We start from the raw sequence: 20,433 nt of genomic DNA, 5'->3' as shown, positions 1-20,433 counted from the left end.
CAACACCTCAGAAGGGTTCCTCTCATTCTCCTTTCTTTGTTCAACTTTAGAATAAAAATATGATTGTAATCATAACTGATAATAATAATGGCAGGGTTATGTTATCAGGAAACTGAAAGTTTCTGCTCTCTCTAGGTTCACTCTTCTTCTACAAAGTCTAGGTAGAGACTTTGTAATTTCAGAGAATCATTTTGAGTTCTATCCTATAAATTCAGAACCTTCACCAACAAGTTTCACCGACTGAAGTTATTTTATATGTACATTTATTTATTCAAGCAACATCACTTGATATTCAAACGTGAAGTTCACTTTTTCCATTTGCTTTGGAATATGTAAGTGTAAGCTGTGTATCTGTATATTAATGTAGGTAGGTTGTTCAATGTTTTACAGTATCTATGTGCTATATGCATGCAGACACATTACTTTAATTATTTTTCTCCTGTAAATTCAGGGTATCTATTATGGATTCAAAAGGTTTTTGTTCAGTCTCGCCTGGGAACCTACTTACCATTTGTTGCACTGCTTAGTTGGGAAATATTCTTCTACTGACCTATAAGTTTTCAGAACATCATTGGTTCTAGGCTGGGCACTTCCTGTTTTTTACATTATTAGGTAAAACATCCTTCACACACACACACACACACATGCCAGGGGCATTGATTCTGGCTAGAATGGGATGAATGGTCTCTTTCACTAGAAAAGACAAAAGGGTATTTAAATAAATTCTCTGTGGATGAATCCAAACCACAGAGTGTGCTATTAAGGACTTGAATCATATGTTCTGAAAATGGTCCTAGGAATTGTTAGTCAGCACCTATTTGAAGGTCTACTGAAAGGGGATGATTCTGCTGTCTCTTCCGTTAAAATGAGACCATGAAAATAAAATCATGGGGCGAGCCTTGTTGTGAGTGCCTGCTCATAAGAGAATTTCAGAACAAATGGTGCTTTCTCTGGGAGTATGACAGCCACGGGTGGAGCTCTGCAGAGCAGGTCTGCTAGTGGCCCCTCCCCGTCCCTGGCTGCGGCACCGCTTCTCCTTTGGGAGCTACTCCTGCCCTACGCTCAGCTCGGGTAGTTTGAATCTCGATTCCTGTCTGCAGGGGCGGGTGGGCTGGGCCTTGCTAGTGAGTGTGCTACCTCTCCTTATTCAAGAGAGTGGACACATGAGCCAAGCTGAGCCAGAAGAACAGAACATTTCCTGGAACTCTGGGGAAAGAAGTCTTGTCCTCCCAGACATATCTGCTAAACTGGCAAAAGGTAAGCCTGGAGCTTTGAGTGGGCCATCTCACTACCACTTTGGGACCCTCTGCCTGAGAATAAAATCAGCACAGAGGAGAGCAGAGCCAAGAGAGGGAGAGAGTTTCCTAGTGATATTACTTTGAGCATCTGGAACCAGCTATACCTGAGGACAACTCCAAACTTGGACTTCATAAGTATCAATAAATTCCCTTTTTCACAGAAGTCAGTTGGAGTTGGAGTTCTGTTACCTAAAGCTAAAAGAGGGGCCGAAGGTGAATCTATCAACTGAAATGTGGAGCCTTTCACTAAATAAATACTGGGAAAGATATGCTTTTACTTACAAATTAAAAAAATAAAATAAAATCATTCAATATACCTTAGAGGCAGTACGTAAGAACCATTCGAAGTTATCTACAAAATGTGGGACAGATACAGCAGAAATAAGCTGTCATGCTCATTTGAATCATTTTGATTACTCGAATAAATCAGGAAAACAGGGACAGGTACCCTGAGCTCCCTCCTAGCTGGTGACCTTCTGTTGTTGAATTACACACCTGTGGAAATATCTGGGCTCACTCAGGCCTTACGTTACTGGCAAGCTGATCGTAGTAACAATAGCCACATCCCACAGAAGAGTCACACCACAGAACACTCAGATTTAAAGAGAACTTAGGAATTATCTGGTCCAGGGGCTTTCAAAGGGTTTTGACTGTGGCCCACAGAAAAGAACAGAACCCAGCACACACACACACATACCCCTGAAACAAAAACTTCCCAAGCGGATACTTACTTGCACTATGGACAATGTATTCTGATTTAAAAAACTGATGACGCTGGCCGCTGAATTCATTTCCTGAACTGCTAGGAACAGGTTTAGAAAACAGGGCAGGCACTGATCCAGAGATGGAAGGTAACCTCTCTGAGATTTCTCATTTACTTACAGGCGGAGCTAAAACAGAACCACGTGCTCATCCTCCTACATGCCATTAAAGCAAACAGCTGTCCCCACTGCACTCTTAGACAGTAAGCTTCTGGCCAGTCTTAAGAAAGCCCGAAAGATGCCTTAGGTGTTAGACCCACCTACTTTGCACCAGCACAGGCCACGACTTTGAGGGCCACTTCAAGACCACTTAAATGGAAACCCACATCCACCGGGGACCTGGAACTGACCTGAGTGGGAGGGTCTGTGTGTGGACCATGTGCCTGAATTACCAACAGGCAAGACAGAACTGAATGCAGGAAATCCGATCAGAGTCAGGTTTCTTTCAGGCTTGAAGAAACACACTCTTGTTACAGGCTTATCACTCTATCCGAGGAGTCACAGCACGCATTTAATTTTTTTGGTCAACTAACAGTATTTAAGAAACTCCACTTCCCAGCTGTCACTACATCAGGTGCAGAAGGGGACGGTCTAGCCTCAGGGCCACCTTGCCCTGCAAAGAGCCGCTAGTCTAATCTGGGAGAGGAGGGGAGGGGGTTCATTAATGAGATGAGACTTGACCTAGGCTTGAGAATAAGGAGGCAGGATTTTAAATGGAGTGTGAGCAGTGGGGAAGAGCAACCCGCCTGCCATAGAGGGTTCATGCTGGGTGGCTGCTGGGGTCGGGGGAGGCTGGCTCACGGAGTGAGGTCTGATTTAGAGGGCGGGGGAAGTCAGAAGAAGAAGAAAAGTGAAAAAAAAATAGAGGGACTGGTTAATTTTGGTAGTTGATAAATGTTACTGTAATATATGGGGAGGAAGTTAGAGCAAAGAAAAGTTGGTCATTTGACTTCAGGGCAGTTTGCTCAGGAAGGATTAAGACCATGGTCTTAAGGGTAATCCTCATGGTCCCAGGCTCCAATATCCTTACGCAAGGTGTCATCCAGCAGGTTCCTAAGCACCTTCTAAATGTTAACAGTGACTAATATTAACATGCAGACTTTCATGTAATTCAGTGCATCTCACCTAGACTTCTCCCATCATCGCTCCAAGTTCTTCGATGGCTATCAGAATTTGCATGGAATATAAAAAATGTATTACATGTGAGGTGTAAGAAAGGCAGAATTCACCCTGTATCACTTCTTCTACAGTTGCCAGAAAGCCTAGAATGCCGTTTACATCCTGCCTCTAGAAAGTGCATGACTTCACGGAATGAATGTCGTTTGCTAACTTTGTCAGAACCCCCATCTCACCTTCCTGTACCTTCTCTTTCCTTTTGCCTCTTCCCTCTCTTTTTCGCCTTTTTTTTTTTTTTTTAATCTTGCTTCACTGTGTCCTGTGTATCTCTGGAAGCTCCCTTAAATCACTTTTGTAAAAAAAAAAAAAAAGGTGAGGTGTACACAAATAAGCCATGTCATGTGCAGATGCCAAATGCTTTTTGGCAAAGAAATACATCACTGAAATAAACTCCCAAATATTCGGCTTATATACTGTGACAGGATGCCACGGCTGATATTTAACAATGAAGACTTGGCACCACTCAGAGAGTCTTCTTTGGAACAGATCGATGGGATACAAATATTAAACCACTTGAAGTCAGTGAGAGCTAAGTCCTTTAAATGTGAGAGGATCCAGCAGGCACACAAAAACAAGCAGGGGTGGGGAAGCACGCGCTGCTGAGAGAGAACAAAGGGCCTCCAGGCACCACCGCACCGGCTAAAGAATGGTGCCAGTTTAACAAAACGGTTTTTGTTGAAGTTGAGTTTTAAATAAATGTATAAATGTAAAAATAAAACAGAAATAAAGTTTTCCTTAAACATTTTAAAAAAGGCAGCCTACAAGCACAGTACTGCAACTTCGGAAGTTCACAACAGCAAGGAGCAAAAACATCAGAAGAATCATGACGGTTCCCAAAGGAAATTCTAGATTACCAAACTGTCCATTTCCTGAGCTGTCAGAAGGCAAAGGGTCTTGAGCTGAGCATCTGAATCTCTGTCATCAGTAAGGGCTCCAGACCTTTCACTCGGGAAACTTTCAAGGTCAACTGATTCTCTAACTACACCATCTTTCCCACATGAAGTAAAAACCTCTCAGTTCCACCTGACTGCCACATTCTCTAGGACAGTCCAACAGGAAGACACTACAGCAGGGCCTGCTGCTGGAACCTACAGGGAGGCCCAGTGGAGCCCCAAATAGAGGACTGAAGAAAATAACGTGTCTGTGTGTGTTTATGATGAGAGCAGAAGAGTTAACAAGAATCCTTAAAGAATACAATGTTGTTATTAACTATTGCATTAAAAACTATGTTTCCACTTAGCTTATTTGGAATATAATTAATTAGAATGCCTGGATCGAGGTCCCTTAGGAATTCGAGGCTGTCCTCTGCTGGTTTTCCCCACTAAGCTGAATTTATTTGGAAACACATATCCTGTAATTAAATGCTATTTTTTTTAAACATTATTACTCCCTAAATTTAATACCAAAAAAAAAAAAAAGAGAGAGAGAGAGAGAGAGAAACATAAACTTCTTTGCTATTTCCTAATTCTGTTCTTAAAAGAATATTTTTCTATAAACATACGCCATGGAAAGTCCTACTGCTTAATGTGTTTCTCTTTATCAGGTTCCCAGACAAGTTTCTTCAGCGGACACAGATTCTGTAGGGAAACTCTCTGAACAATTCCTTTAAGCTGAGAGAGAAAAGGACTCCTTTATATACAGCCAGCCATTTTACCATATGTGACGAAACTTTAGGGGAACACAATTTTTAAATTTCAGGTTTTGGCCTCACTGATGGAAGAAATATAACGCATTCAAACAAATACAAGAGGCATTTGGTAATTATCTGAAAGCACCGCTCATGTTTACTGTACTGTACTGTTGCCAATTAGATCCTTCATGTCAACTAGCAGAAATCTTACCAAGCAATAGTGGACAAAATATACAACGGGCTTTAAAGCTGTCATCATTCCCTGTGGAAGCAATTGATTACGAAAATAAATTGCAGGAGGATTATATTCTCAAAAATTTGTTTTGATGCCTGCAGATGTCTACGGAGATTGCAAAAATAGTCTCAAACATGTGAACACCATCAAGGCCGCCTCAGACATTGTGCAATACCTAGGAAATCAAAGCAGGAGAGATCTCATAAATGCAAGAAGGCCACGCAGAGCATCTCTTCCAGCCCATGTGAGCCTGGCTGGGGAAGCAAGGGTCAGGGTGCCTCTCCAGCCCCTGGTCTGCAGGAGAGCAAAGCTCTCAGAAGTTCTTTCAAACCTTTAGTCTGAACTCACCCAACTTTCCCCGCCGCGTTCTACGCACGGATTAATAAAACGTTCATTCACTCCATTGGCCTGCGAGGAAAAGGCTGCCTCCAACCGCCTTGCCCCGCAGAGGCGCCTGCGGCCGAGCGCCAGGCCATCCCTGCCTCTCTTCCCACGGAGCGGGGCAAGACTCTCTCCCTCCTCCCCGCCGACCGAGCACCTGTGCCCGCCCCTCTGCCCGCGCCCCAGCGAGGGGGCACCTGTCCCCGCCCCTCTCCCGGCGCCCGGCCTCGAGAGCGAGCGCTCGATCCGAAAAGCCCGCCGCCGAGACGCGCCTCGCAAACAAAAACCAGCCAGCGGCTGCACGGGCGCCTGCGCCGCTCGCGCCCCGCCGCCCCCCGCGCCCGCCCCGCCGCGGCCACTCCCCGCACGCGCGTCCTCCGACCGCCACTCACCCAAACACTCCCACTCCGTCGCGCACACACGCGTGTTCTCACCCTCACCGCCCTGCAGCAACACGCACGCGCGCTCCGGCGCCGATCCTCCGGCTCCTGCACCCCACTCGCTCCACGAACACGCGTGGTCCCACCCCGAAACACTCGCTCGGTAAACAGACACCAGGCTCCACGCACACTCACGCGTCAAAACACTCTCCGTTCCCCCTCGCTCTCTCCATCAGCACGCGCGCCCCCTCCCTCGCCCACTCGCTCCGTAAACACTCGTGTTCGCACCCCCGCTCCTCAAACATGAGCACGACCCCGCCCTCGCTCCATCGACACGCGCCCCGCACACTCATCCAAAAACCCCCCTCCCTCACGCTCGCCCCGTAAACACGCACCGTGACCCACGCGCGCTCGCGTGTCCAAACACACTCCTCGCTCCCTCGCGTGAACATGCTTGCTCCCTCCCACTCGCCCCCCTGCAAACGAGCGCGTCCTCGCGCCCGCTCCTCCAACACACCCCTCCCCCCTCGAGTAAACACGCGCGCCCCCGCCGCGACCCGCGCCACGAGCACGCGTGCTCCCCACGCCCCGGCCGCAGCGCGCGCTCGCCCCCGGCCCCGCCCCCGCGCGCCCGGTGGCCCCGCGCGCCCCCGCCGGCCGCCGCCCTCGCCCCGCACGCGCCCGGCCGACTCTCCACTCGGCCGCACGCATACTCACTCGGCCTTGGTGAGCACGGCCACCGCTCGGTCGGGCTGGCGCCGAGCCGCCTCTGTCTTCCTCCTCCCGCGCGGCCCCGCCCGGCCCGGCCCGGCCCCGACAGCCCAGCCCTGCCCCGACCCGCTCAGCTCCGCACGCCGCAGCTGGAACGACTCGGGCTCCGGGTACCGCTGTCTCCCCGCCACAGCCCGAGTGCGCTGCCCGGGCCAATGGCGGGGCGCGGCGGTGAGCTCACCGGCTTTGGCCCCGCCCTCAGGGCCGCGCGGGCCAATCGGAGGGCGCTACGTCACCCGGAGCTGGGCAGAGGCAGGTGTGGGGCGCGGAGCCGCTCGGCGCGGGGACTGCGCCGGAACTGCGCCCGAGCCGCGCGGCGCCGCGCTGGACGGCGGCGGGCCCGGCCCGGAGGGTGCGGGCGGAGCGCGGCCCCGCGGCCCCCGGCGCGCCACGGCCCCTCGCGACGCCGCCGCCCGCCCCCCCGCCCAGATTCTGAGGGGCCTGCCAGTCCGGTGGCCGCGGTCCACTCGAGGGCAGGGACGACTCAGAGCCCGACGGCCGCGCCCGCTCCCCCGGGCCCACAGTCCCAGGCGACCTCCTCGGGGGCCCGCGGCGGGGGCGCTCCGGCCTCGTGTTCCCCGCCGGCGGAGCCGCCCCGCTCCCGACCTGCCGCCGACTCCCGGCCCCGCGGCGCCGTCGGGTCCGCCCGGGAGTCCCACACCCCGGGGCCCCACGTACCCCAGCCCGGGCTCCCGGCGCAGCCCCGGCGCACCCTGCGGCGGCGGCGTCTGCAATGCAGCCGCGGGAGGAGCCGGCGCTGCGCTGCGCCGCGAGCTGGGGAGCGCAGAGGGCTGGGCGGGAAGGAGGGGCGCGGGGCGCGGCGAGCCGGCCGACGGCTGCGGACGGGGCCAGCGCCCAGGAGGCCGCCAGAGCCCTGTGCGGGTCCCGGGACCGGAGTGCCTAGGGGTCTGGGGTGTCGGCCGGGGCGGAGCCCAGGATGTCTGGGAAGGGACGGTGAATGCCGGCTCCCGTGGGAGTTCGGGAGCATCCAAGCCGCCCATTCCGGCGGCGCAGGGCCCGACCTCCTTAGCTGGAATGCCAAGGCCTCCGCCCATTCCTAGGGTCCAATCCTGGTGTCCGAAAGTTCTGGCTTGGCCTTTCTCTCTTGCATACTTCTGCATAATATCCTCTGCCTCCCGCCTCAAGCGCAGGTCACACCTCTCCATCAAGACTCGTGTCTCCAAGCATCTTTCCCAGGCATCCCAAATGGACACCTACACCCCGTCTCCCTTCCCTGTAAACTTCCATAGTCCAGTGGTTCTTCAGTTGCCCCCCATCCCCATGGCCTCGCACATGGAGAGTGCTTGAGCCACTCAGACCTGTGATGAGCCCAGCTTCTCCTTTTCCTTCATATTGTCAATTATTTTAACAATTGGTCAAGTCTCCTTTCTGCCATCTGGGTTTAAGAGTCTCAAAAAATGGGGGCAGAGTCTCTATTTTTACCAAAACACAAACACAACCACAGAATTCTGCACAGACCTTAAGACTATACGACCAAAAGTGAATCGTTGTGTAGAGGCCAAGCCAAGGACGTCCCTGGTGAGGCTGGGTCCCATTCTGTGCCACCTCTGAGCCAGGAAAGCAAGCAAGTCGAGTATAGTCCCAGTCCTGGGGGCTGACCACTGATTCTAAACCTCAGCAAGTCCCTCACCTGCCTGGGCAAAGCCGGGCACTCAACACACAATCCTGCTCCAGCAAGTCCTTCCTACTCCCACCCCCACACCTTGCCTCTACCCTGTTTTCACCACCCTGGACCCCCGCAGGTCCCCACTCTGCTTAAGCACTGTCTCCCCTTTATCTGCTAGGGGCACTTTCATCCATTCATTAAAGCCTGGCTCAAATCCCCAGGCTGCTCTCGGCAGAGCAGACCTGGGAGCATCATTATACATTACCATTACAGCACACAGGGAACAGGTTCTATTTGTTTCCAAGGGAGACAATGTAAGGGTTGCACTCGGGGACAGTGTTAGATTCTCCCACTTGTTAGCTATGTGCCCCGGTCACTGTCCTTTCATATCTATGGGTGAGAATGAAATGAGCCAATAGATAAAAGTTGCTTATACCAGTGCCTGCGGCATAAGGTACACTCAACACAAGTTAGCTCCCACTGTTACTAGAATCAGGGTATCTTGGGTGGTGGCTAGTGACTGGAAAGGGGGATGGTTCTGGGTTTCTGGTAATGTTCTGTTCTTGACCTGGACACTGGTTTTACTTTGTGAAAACTCACTGAGCTGAGTTTCACATACTTCTGATACACGCAATTTCCATATGTATATTGCACGTTAATAAGAAGTGTCTTTAAAAAGTTAGTTGTTACTAGCTAAGACGGAGACACCTCTAATCTCCTCGAGAACAGCTACGGAGTCTTAATTTATCCTGTCACCTTGCACAATGCTGGGAGCACCGGAGGTTCCTGGCTAATGGTTGTTGAATTGCTCTGAGTGGATTGTGAGCAGCAGAGACCAGCTGGGGAGATGGGTATCACGAGGGGAAATGCCTGCCTTTAGACTCCGAACTGCTAGGAACTCAGGGTGACTGGGCCCACAGTCAACCACCTGGACTCCAGCTAAAGAGACGGAGCCTCCAGTTTTTTTCTATCTTTCACATGGGGGAAGTTCGGGTTTTTATTTCTTGGATTTGCTTTAAAAAGGCAGTTTAGTCTTGGGTTCAGACCTGGCCATCCCAGCTGCCTGGGGAGGGTTCTCAGGGGAACTCACAACCCTTCGGGGCACTGGCTGTACCCTGGTGGCAGAATTGGGGTCAACAGCCTGGCGCTCTCCTTTCAGGCTTCCTCAGGTGACATTTCTGCAGTAGGAAAGCCCTCTTACTGGTCCTCAGCTGGGGCCCTTCCCCTCCCGGAAGACCTGCCACTCTCATTCCCCACTGCACATTTGTCTTGGGGTAGAGGCCACGAGAGCAAGGGCCCTCCGGGAGCCCATGCATGGAAAGTCAGACGGAGTCGGGGTGGGGTGAGCTGGATGCTTCTGAAGCCAGTGCCGAGCTCGGGCGGCACGCTGGAACCACATAAGCCCGGGTTGTCTTTCCTCGTGGGTATTTGTGTTCCGCTCTTCCAGGTTAGGAAACGACAAGGTAAGGCAGGCATGTGCTTCAAGCAAATCCTTCCACTGGGTTTTTATGGGGCTTTGAGTCTACCTGGGTCATTTTTTAAAATAGCAAAGAAGAAAATTTGCTCAGTGATGCGTCCACTTGGCAGCCCCCAGACCAAGTGCAACTGTTGCACTTAAAGTGAGTCCTTATCCCAGCCCTAACCCCTGGCTGAGGGCCTCAGGATGAGCCAAGGGGGTGCATCTGGTTGCAGATGAGGACAAAGGGAACTGTGGTTTGTTGGGTACCTGACATCTGCCTTCTGCTGTGCTCAACACTCACATACACTGCTGCTGTCTCTCCTGCAAGTTGGATATCATAGAGACGAAAAAATGAGATGGGAAGTGGCTGCTCTGGGTTTCAAGTTCCCAACCTCAATCTGCCCCTAGAATGGTTCTCCAAGTGCCTAAAAACTCTTACCATCACTTAGATTTCAATTGTTAAAGAAAGCAAGCTGGGAGATTTTTAAGAACCAGGACTTGTCCACCATATTCTTTTCCTCAGCCCCAGCCACTGCGAAAATCTTGTTTATGGAAAGATGTAGACTCCACCAGGTCAGGTCCCTGAGTGGCTGTGATGAGTGGGGACCTCCCTATCAGCTGGCATTGGACTTGAGTGGGAGAGAGTAAGAAGTCATTGATACTGGGTTGTTTGCTACAGCAGCATAACCTCGCCTCTCCTATCTCATAAGAAATCAATTATGTTTCTGCATTTATCAACTTCTAACAAAACAATAATCAAATAGAAGTCCTCTCCAACTAAGTGGCAAGTTAAAAATAAGTGCAAGATGCATATTCAGTGTATCTTTAAGGCGTTAGGAAGTAAACGTGCTTTTAGAAACCACAGGTAAGAGTGACAAAATAATTCAATGGAGAACCAATAGTCTTTTCAACAAAGGACCGGGACAACCGAATAGCACCATGTAAAAGAGTGAAGCTGGGCCCTTACCTCACACCACATGCAACAGTTAACTCCAAATGGATCAAAGACGTAAATGTAAGGGCCAAATGATGAAACTCTTAGAAGAAAAACGTAGAGGTAAATCTTCACATCCTTGGATTTAGCAATGGTTTCTTAGATACGGCATCAAAACCTTAAGCAATCAATAAAAAAGAAAAGATACACTGGGCTTTATCAAAACTAAAAACACTTGTGCTTCAAAGGACACCATCAAGAAAGTGAAAAAGAATTCACTGAGTGGGAAAAGTATTTGTAAATCATATATGTGATAAGGAACTTGTGTCTCAAATATAAAAAGAATTCTTACAACTCAAGAATGAAATGACAACCTAATTAAAAAAAAAAAATGGGCAAAGGATCTGAAGAGATCGTTCTCCAAAGAAGATAAACAAATGGCCAATAGCCCATGAAGAGCAAGTGAAGCGACGCCCAGCATTATTAGCCACCGGGGAAGTGCAAATCAAAACCACAGCGAGGTACCGCTTCACATCCACCGGGATGTCTGCGATCAAGAAGATGGACAGTAGCAAGTGTTGGTGAGGGTGTGGAGAAGTTGAAACCCTCATACTCTGCTGGTGGGAATGGAAAATGGTGCAACCACTTTAGAAAAGATTCTGGAAGTGCCCCATGAGGCTAATCACAGAGTTACCACATGCCCCCACAATTCCACTCCCAGCTATATACCCAAAGACATGACAACGTATGTCCATACATATGGACATTTGCTTGGCAGTAAAAAGGGATAAAGGACTGACTACCTGCTACCCCATGGACGGACCTTGAAGACATTATGGCGAGTGAGAGAAGCCAGTCAGAAAGACCACAGATGGAATGATTCCAGGATAGGCAGATTTATAGAGATTGAAAGTAGATGAACTGTCGCCTTGGGTTCTGGGGAGGGAGCCTGGGACAAAGAGGGCACGACTGTTGCTGGGTAAAGGGAGGAATTTTTTTTTTTGAGGGATGAAAATGTTCAAAAATTGAGTTGTGGTAATGACCGCACAACCCTGTGAATATACTAAAAACTTTGAATTGTACACTTTAAATGGATGAAATCCATGGTATGTCAATTACATCTTCATAGACCTGTAAAACACACGCAATGAGAGGAAGACAAAAAGAACGAAGCCTCAAAGGTATCAATGGCTTTAGTTCAGAAAAGAAGCCCGAGTGGTAGGAAAAGGAAAGCCAAGGTCAGGAGGGTCTGACGGCTGGGCTTGGGCCGGTGGGCCCACCCACGCTCGCTCACGGAGCCCCCGCCTCGCGTGGGACATGGTGGCGGCCGGTGGAGAATGTGGATAGACAGGCCCTGCCGGGTGACCGCTCAGTAAGGAGACAGGACAGACGCGGGGGTGGGGGGAGGCGCCAAACCTGGTGATGCTGAGCCCCTGCGTACGAGGTCAGAAGAGGGCTCATTTCTAATTGTGCTTCTGGAGGATTGTGAAAAGGCCAGGGGGGAGTCTGACAATTCCTCCTTGCTGTGATCACCTCCTTGACAGCCAGGGATCCTGGCGAGAACAGTGTCCTGAACTTGGGCTTCCCCTTGGAGAGCTCCCTGATAGGCTGGGGTTCTCCATCACGTGGTTGGCTGATTTCAGAGGTGAGGGTGAGCTTTGCAGAGTGCCTCAGCCACCTCAGCTGAGCTGCAGATATCCTGATCGTGCCCTGAGCCTTCCACATGCAGGAGGTGCAGGGGTGGGGCCTGGGCTCGGCAGCCCGATTCCATCCAGTTCCAGCTCCACCGCTAACTACCTGTGCCAAGCTCCTCTCTCTTCCTGTGCCTCAGATTCCTCTTCTGCAAAATGAGGTCTCGGGCCACGGCGATGTGGTCCTGATGCAGGTCCAGTGTGACCTGACAGAGCAACCATCCCTGTGCTTTGGCTGCAGGGACCCTGGACTTGAAAGGATCAGCCCCGTGAATGCAAGCTGCGTGGGTGAGCCCAGGAAACCCACCACCTCAAGAGAACTCATGCATGCTTGGTGTTTTGAGCCATTAAGCTTTGGGGTGGCTTGTTACACAGCAATAGGTAACTGTAGGGGACAGTGGTGTAGGAGAAAAGGCGTTTGCTGCCAGGGCAAACTGTGCTGCAACAACTCATATCAGCCCAGGAAGGCTGTCAGCTCTAATGTGGAGGAGGAAGAGATACATTAGCCATCAGCCTGAGAACTTGGGGGTGTCTCTTAAGGACCATAATGCGGAAAGAGAATCCAAAGAAACTGGGTGAAAGAAACCATCTTCACTCACTCCCTCTGGTGGCTTACATAGGCCCAGCCATTCCCTCGGCCCACCCCCACCGCCCACCCCCAGGATTATACACATGCCAGCTGATAAAATACATGGCTAGTCACCTATTAGAGTCAAAGTTGAGATAATCCAAGATACACTTAGGAAGTGGTAATGTAAGTTGATAAAACACCCAGTGGGCTTTAGGGTCCGACAGCCCAGAGCTGTGTGACACAGGACAAGTCCCCTGATGAGATTCGGCTTCCTTGTCAGTAGAAGGGGGATGGAAGCATTTCCTGGAAGCAGGGAGAGGATGAAACTGGATAACGAATGTAAGGTGGGAGCTTGGGACCTGGCGTGGGGATCAGGACCAAGGCAAGGACGAGGGCTAGGATGGTCTTCATTGTAGTCTCCAAGGCCTTTTGTTTTGGCAGTTTCTCTCCCTCCACAGTTAACTTTCTCTGCTATTAAAATGAGCTGGCCATCCCCGAGTGCACGGTCACTGTGTGAGGGGGCTGGTCTGGATGCCTTAGGCACGGCCAGGAATCACACACAGATGGAGGAGAAGGTCCTCCAACCAAACCCTATATTCTAGTCATTTGGGAGAAACTGGGAGCAAGAGGACCCAGAGCCCTGAGTACATGTCAGTGTAGCTTATGGTCCCACCCAGGCCTGCCCCAGTCTATACGTCTTTCTACTTCACTGGGTCCCCTCTGCTCTAGGTCTCTGGGAAAAATGGTCCTCATGGACAAGGAGGTGCAACCTCCACAGACAGAAGGGTGAAGACAGCTCAATAAGTAGATGCCACCTGGAGAGGGAGAGACCTGGTTCTTCCTCTGAGGGTGGAGCTACCATCATCATCATCATCACCATCATCATCATCACCACTATCACCATGATCATCACCATCATCTCCATCATCACCATCATCACCACCACCATCATCCCCATCATCATCCGCATCATCACCACCATCACCATCATCTCCATCATCATCATCATCATTATTACCATAATAATCACCATCATCATCGAGATAATATTTTCTGAGTACAAACTATATTCTTTACACATGTTCATTTTTTTCATCCTCCCACCAAGCTTGTGCAGTGGGTATTCCTATAACTGTGGTTTTACAGAGGAGGAGACTGAGGCAAAGTAGGTTAAGTCCCTTGCCCTGGACTCTGCACTGGGGAGTAGCAGACCGCCGATATCCCACACGCCAGAGCTGGAGCTCTTGGCAGCTTTGCTCGGCCTCATGTGGGAGCTAGAGAAACACAGCTTCAGTGATGGTACAACCAGGTGAAGGGCCCCTCCTTGGCCAAAGGACAGGCCTGGCGGCTTGGCTGGCAGGGCCACTGCCCCTTCCTCCCCCAGCATTCTTCCTGAAGCTGTGCCTGTTAATGAATGCAAGGCCACCCTTTGGTACCAGGAGTCTGGGTGCCAGACTGCAGACGTACTCAGGGAGACAGGGTCATGTCTGGCCCGGCGCCCCTCTAGTCTGGGCTAGCCAAGCTAGTCTGTGCCTGGGCTTCCTTTGAATCAAAAGCCTAAATCCCCTAGAAGGCAGAGTAGCCAAGTGGGAAGCACCCTGCTCAGGCGTCCGAGGGCCTGGGCGCTGTTTCCAGCCCTGACACCTTGGGAAGGCTCTGTTCTCTGGGTCTCAGTGTACTTATCTGTAAAAGAGGCACGCATCACAGGGTCATCACAAAGACTCAGTGAGATGTTTGTGAAGCCTGCTGCCCAAAAGGTGTTAGCACCTCGTCTTAGCTAAACAGTAAGGCAAGGTGACTGGTCCACACCTTGGCCAAGATCACCAGAAAACTCAGACACAGATCAGCACAACTCCAGCTGAAGCCTCTAGTCTGGGGGTCTGAGTTGCAGGCCCTCCCTGGGGCCTCAGAGGGCAGGTCTGGGGTCTTGGCAAAGCCCTCTGGACAGTGAGGAAGTCCCCTTCGTACAGGACGCCTCATTTTGGGAGAATGGTCTGTTACGGACTGACAGCAAACTGATATATTGAAGCCGTAACCCTCACTACATCAGCATGTGGCTGTATTTGGAATCAGGGCCTTTAGAGAAGAGGTTAAATTAAAATGAGTCTGTTGGGGTGGACCCTGACCCAGTTTGACTGGTGTCTTTATACGAGGAGGAAACTCGGACACACAGAGACACACAGAGACCGTGCCCGCACCCGGAGGAAAGGCGCCGTCTGCAAGCCACGGAGAGACGCCTCGGGAGAAACCAGACCTGCCCACACCGTGGTCTCAAGCCAAACCTCTAGCCTGCGGAACTGGGAGGACATAAATGTCTGCTGTTTCAGCCGCCCGGTCTGTGGACTTTGTCATGGCGGCTCGAGCGTCTAAGCCTGGGTCCCCACACCTGCATGCAGCTCTTTACCCAGCTGAGGGCTCACACCTCCAAGGGCAGAACCTGATGGCTCATTGTTCGGGGCCACTCTTGCCAAATCCGAGCCCAACTTCCCTGTGCATCATTCCAGAAAGGATCTCAGGAAGCTCTAGTCTTGGGCATCTGAGGGGGCATCACAGGTACCCACTGGGCCTCTGTTGGCCTCTCCACGAGGCGGGAAAACCCAGTGAGCCTTCAAACAGGCTGCCGTGTGCCCTGTGGCCCAGGGGAGTCACGATCAAGAGCAAGCGTGTTTACCCAAAAGGTACACTGAAAATGCACTTACTACGCCTGCCGCGGTGTGCTTTCTGACGAAGTGGATACATTCATTTTTTTCTTTCTTGGGAATCTGACCAAAGAGAAATGGGTCTGCTCCCTTGAAGGTGGCCAGGAGCCAGAAGACCACTTTGATATCACCATCATGACTGTTACTCTGTCCACAGCCTGAAGCTTGCGCACTGGTGGAAACAAGCATGGAAATTGGCCTTTGTAGGGAAGCAGCCAGCAGCTTTATGGGAATGACCACTGTGAGGTCACGAGGGGAGGGGCTGTGCTGGCCTGTTGACTCTTGCTCTGCGTTACTGAAAGGAAAAATAAAGTGATCCAAAGGGAAGGCACAATTAGAGGCCGGTGCATTTTAAACTACAACCATCTCGTGGGCCTTGGAGAAGCTGAGCTGACATATTTAGTTCAGGAAGACACCTTAGGTGCTAAACGCCGTTACTGAGAAAAACAAAACAGTGGCCAAGGAAAAGCTTGGATGTGTTACGCACACACGTGAACCCCCACCCCCCGCTGGTCTCACTTTGACACCCTAGGTCTTGTATCCACGGTGGCCCCTGTCAGTGCAGCCTCATCCCCATCCAGGCCTGCAGCTCACGGGTTCTGGACCAGTGACGTCGAGTCAGCCCCTTGCCTCGGGCCTGGGAGCACCATCCAGTTCAAGGTGAAATTCCCAGGGATGCTCTCACAAGAAACGCAGCCCCACCCCAGCATCCTCTGGGCTTTAACTCTCTTTCAGTTCCCTTAAAACAAAGCCAGGGCCCTTCACCAAGTATAAAATAAGCCTCTGCTCACTTTCTTACTGGGAATTAGAACCCAGAACGCCGGGGGTAGGATGATGGCTGGAAGTGCAGTCCGGGGACCTAGCGTTTCATGCATCCCGCTGCACGACCGCTCTCTGCCCAGAGCTCGTTTTTCCCTGCTGCTTTCCCAGGAGCGGGCACGCAGACCCGTGACAAATGCATCAGCCATCTCCAGGTTCCAGAGCACCGAGGGCTTCCAGTGCATCAGGCCCAACCTCGTGGGGCCACGCTTGCAGCACTTCTGGGCAGGCCTTGCCCAGAGTTACGCACTGGAGCCTCTCCTGGCTTTAGCTATTCCCGGGGGGGCCCTGGCCAGGCCTTCTGATGTCATAAGAAACATCATTGGAGCTTATAAAATCAGAGCATTGATGCATTTTTTATGTCTTAGAATCACACCGTGTTGTTCACATCGCAGAGGATGGCAGAGTGCTGCGTCTGTGTCTCCCCTTTCTCTTAAAGGTGAATTATGAGCAGGGATGCTCTTTGCCCAGGCCCCCAGCCTGTCTCTGAGAGTCCCATCTGCACGCAGCTGATCACCATGTGCAAGGTCGGCTCCCTTCCCATCCATGTGGGGGGAAGGCAGAGGAGCACCGTAGGAGGAGGAGGCATGGGTGCTGGGGCTTCCTCTAGGCGCCCAGCCCCCAGCAGTGGAGAGGGAGACTGGGAAGAGAGGGTGGGAGGCAGGAGACTGAGAGGCAGCTCCAAACGGAGTTGCTCATAACCCTTCAGCAGCAAATGGAGCCATCAGGAGAACACTTTAGTGAGGAAAGAACACTGCGGGAGCCAGGGGTGCTGTCTGCGGGATGCAAACGAGATGCAGGTTCATTTATAGAGCATCATGGGCTGTGGCACAGGTGAGTAATTTAAAAGGGTAATTGCAATAATATGTTAGAATAATAACCCTTCGCTGTCAAAGGCTCTGAGAATTTCTCATTTGATTTCACATTTAGGTGGACCGATCTGTAATCTAGTTAATTTCACATCCCTGCCCAGGAAATCTTGAGCTTTGTACGGTAATCTCTGCAGAAGACAAAGGAGTCGCCCAAATCATTTTTCATAATAAAATATGTTCTCTGGCCCCAAAGAACTGCTGAGCACTACACATCTGTGTAGGGGTGACACGTTAAAAACAACAGAAATGCCAACAGCAAAAACCACATCAGGCACTCACCGTTTCCTCCCTCAACAAGAACAGCAAAAAGAAATCGGTCTGCTGGGGTGAGGAGTCGGGGAGACAGGGCAGGGCAGGTGGGAGTGGAGGAGGGCAGGTACAGTTCTGCACAGTAGAGAATTTAACCCAAAGAGAGGTCTGGCCTTTGTCCTTGCCTCCTGGGAGGTGATTGCTAAGTCCTTGCAATGTCATGCCTGATGGGAGTGGCTTAGCTCACCTGAGACACTAGATGTCCTCCAATAGGATTTAGGGTAGGGGCTGGGTACACTGGACAACAGGGATCTGCAGCCTAAAGCTAGGGTCTGTCAGCAGCGAGGATGATGGTCACGAAGACACCACTGCCCATCCCTCCATCCATAAATCCATCCATCCATTCATCTATCTCTTGAAGAAATATTTATTCAGCACCTACTATATTCCTGGCTCTTGGAGCATGACGATAATTAAGACAAAAGTCCTTGGCCTCAGGACTCAGCTATATTCTCACCTTGGTCAATTTCGTCCACACCTCTTGACCCATTTCTTCCAATGCCACCTCCATGCAGGCATGTCACAGACTTCTCTCTTCTCTTTCTTCCCTGAGCTCTGGAGCCTAATTCTATTCACTTGCTTTTAACTTTTCACGTGGATGTCCCAAAGGCCCTACAAATTCAGCCCAATTCGTGTCCAGTCCTCCTCCAGGATGAATGACACGGAGCCCTCCATGCTTAATCTGTCTACAAGTTCTTTGATGCTACCTCCTTATTATGTCTTGACTGTCCCCTTCTTTTCAGAACCACCAAGCCCAGCATCAGCTTGAGGCTGGAGGAGTAACTGGTCTACCCTGACCCTCTCTGGCCCCCTTTCAACCCGTCCTCGTTGCAGCAGCCAAGAGCACATCTCAAAATGCGAACCTGGTCATGTCACCGCCTCTCAAACCCTCAGTAGCTTTCCTGTCCTTGGGGATAAAGCCAGCACTCCTCAGCCTGACCTGTGCCTGGGTGCCCCTCTATCCTGTCTGGTCTGATCCCCACTTCCCTCTCCACCTCCCCAGCCTTCACATGCTCCCTTATATTCACGAGGCTCCCTCCCACCATGGGGCTTTCTGTGCATGCTCTTCCCCATGCTGTTCCTTCCCCTCTTCATGGAGTTAACTTCTGCTCCTCCTTCAGATCTCAGCTCAAGGGCCACTTCTTCAAGAAATCCCTCCCAGATCTCCTCCCTTTCATTACAAGCTCCCCAAACACTTGTTTGTGGAAAGGCTTGGTGGTCAGGCCTGATTTTTCCTCTACTGGGTGGTAAGCTGGGTGAGCCTAGGGACCGCATCTGGTTTTACTTGTCCATTTCTTTTGGTTCTAGCACTGGGCCCATTGCCTGGCACCTAAAGGGAGCTCCATTACCAGTTAGTGAATAAAAGATTACAAAGAAAGAACAGCTAACGGAGGAATTTACAAAGCATGATGGGAAAGCCAAAAAAAAAAAAAAAAAAAGGAAGTATCCTGTGTGTGTGTGGGAATGGGACGGGGTGGGAAGTCAGCTTTTATGCAGAGGGGCCTTAGAGTAGAAATTTTCAATACAGCAGGAGTTCTCTAAACTGACCACAGAGAAAAAACCCAAGGGGCGAGAAGGAACAGCATGTGGAAGGCTCAGAGGTGAGAAACAATATAGGGCGTTTGGGGAAATCTGGATATTGTGGTAGAGTAGAGGGTAAAGCATTGTGCAGGGACAGAGAGAGGGCTGCAGGTGAGCTGAGACAGGCAGACTGAGGTCAGCTTGTAAAGGGTTTTGTATTCATTCCACGCTGCAGAGCCAGAGTTGATCCTGACCTTCCCAAGGGACAGGTGACCCCTCCCAGCAAGCGCTCCTGGCAGGCAGCCCCGCCTCCCTCCCTAACACACAGTCCTGCACTGGGTTACAGTTGCTGCTCTTCTGGTCTGCCTCTCCCCTGGACGGCACCCTGTGCAGAGCCTGGCACCCAGTGCGTGCTCTGTCAGCCCTCTCTGAAGGCACCTGTGATACACGGAGTGGATGGGAGGGAAAGGAAGTGGCAGCGGGAAGGCTAGTTAGGAGGCTCCAGCCCCGGCACCTGATACTAAAGGCCTGAGATGGGAGATGGGAGAATGGCAGAGGATCCGGAGGAGGAAGCCCTGTGGGTTTTGAAGGTCCTAATTTGCAAACTGCTTGGCCGTGGGGAGAGGATGCTGGGGAAGGGAGAAGCAGGGACGAAGGCTACTTCTAGCTCTGAAGCCTCTGTCAGATGCAGCCCAAGCGCAGCAGAGAAACGAGGCTCAGAGGGAGACTCTCACTGTGTGGAGGTCAAGAACGGGCGATGGGGTCAGACCACCTGTGAATGACGCTCTCTGCGTCACCTGCTCACTGCTGTGTCTGGGTGTCCTCGTCTGTAGAAAGGGGACCTTGTGGGTCATTGGGAAGTTTGAGTGAGTCAATACACGTAAACGCTTCACGAACAGAGCCTGGCAGGCGGCGAGCAAGTGGATGTCAGCTGCTGTAACCCCTGGGTGGAGAGCTCTGTGCCAGGAGGCAGGTTATGCAGAAAGAGATAATGACGGTGGCTCAGAGGTCTGCCAGCTCTCCCTCGTTCTCAAGACCAAGGGATGCAGCTCTGGTGCCACTGGGGTGACACAAGACAACAGCAGCTCTTCTAAAAGTGGGTGTCGCCAAATGGGGTCAGGGCTGGCATAGATTCCCTGTTCACATCCCAGCACATCTTGGACTTGGACAGGAGAAAGGACACTTGGGGGACCTTCCCATCTGCTGGTGTCGGAACCGGTCCCTCAGCACCAGGGGCCTGGAGCACAGCGTGAGCCACGGGCTGTTCCCTCTCTTGCCAGTGGGGATGCTGGGAACGGT

General features: G+C 51.5%; 1 protein-coding gene across 7 annotated transcripts in view; it reads right to left on the bottom strand.

Annotated features, from left to right (window-relative positions):
- The window catches only part of CAMTA1 (calmodulin binding transcription activator 1), an 828,030-nt gene that overhangs the window by 45,439 nt on the left and 762,158 nt on the right, over nucleotides 1-20,433 (bottom strand). Inside the window, exon 1 of one of the 7 annotated variants that reach the window (XM_032495101.1) lies at nucleotides 7,311-7,376. The exons of 3 other annotated variants lie outside the window; for them this stretch is intronic. The gene's annotated coding sequence lies outside the window, so the exon portion shown is untranslated. Of the gene's footprint in view, nucleotides 1-5,448; nucleotides 5,611-6,256; nucleotides 6,332-6,578; nucleotides 6,752-7,310; nucleotides 7,377-20,433 lie in introns of those variants that run through there. 3 more of the 7 variants (XM_032495098.1, XM_032495099.1, XM_032495102.1) reach the window with 3 other exon arrangements.

The sequence above is a fragment of the Camelus ferus genome, chromosome 13, assembly GCF_009834535.1.
Source record: "Camelus ferus isolate YT-003-E chromosome 13, BCGSAC_Cfer_1.0, whole genome shotgun sequence".
Lineage (NCBI taxonomy): Eukaryota > Metazoa > Chordata > Mammalia > Artiodactyla > Camelidae > Camelus > Camelus ferus.
This window is presented reverse-complemented; position numbering and strand designations above follow the sequence as displayed.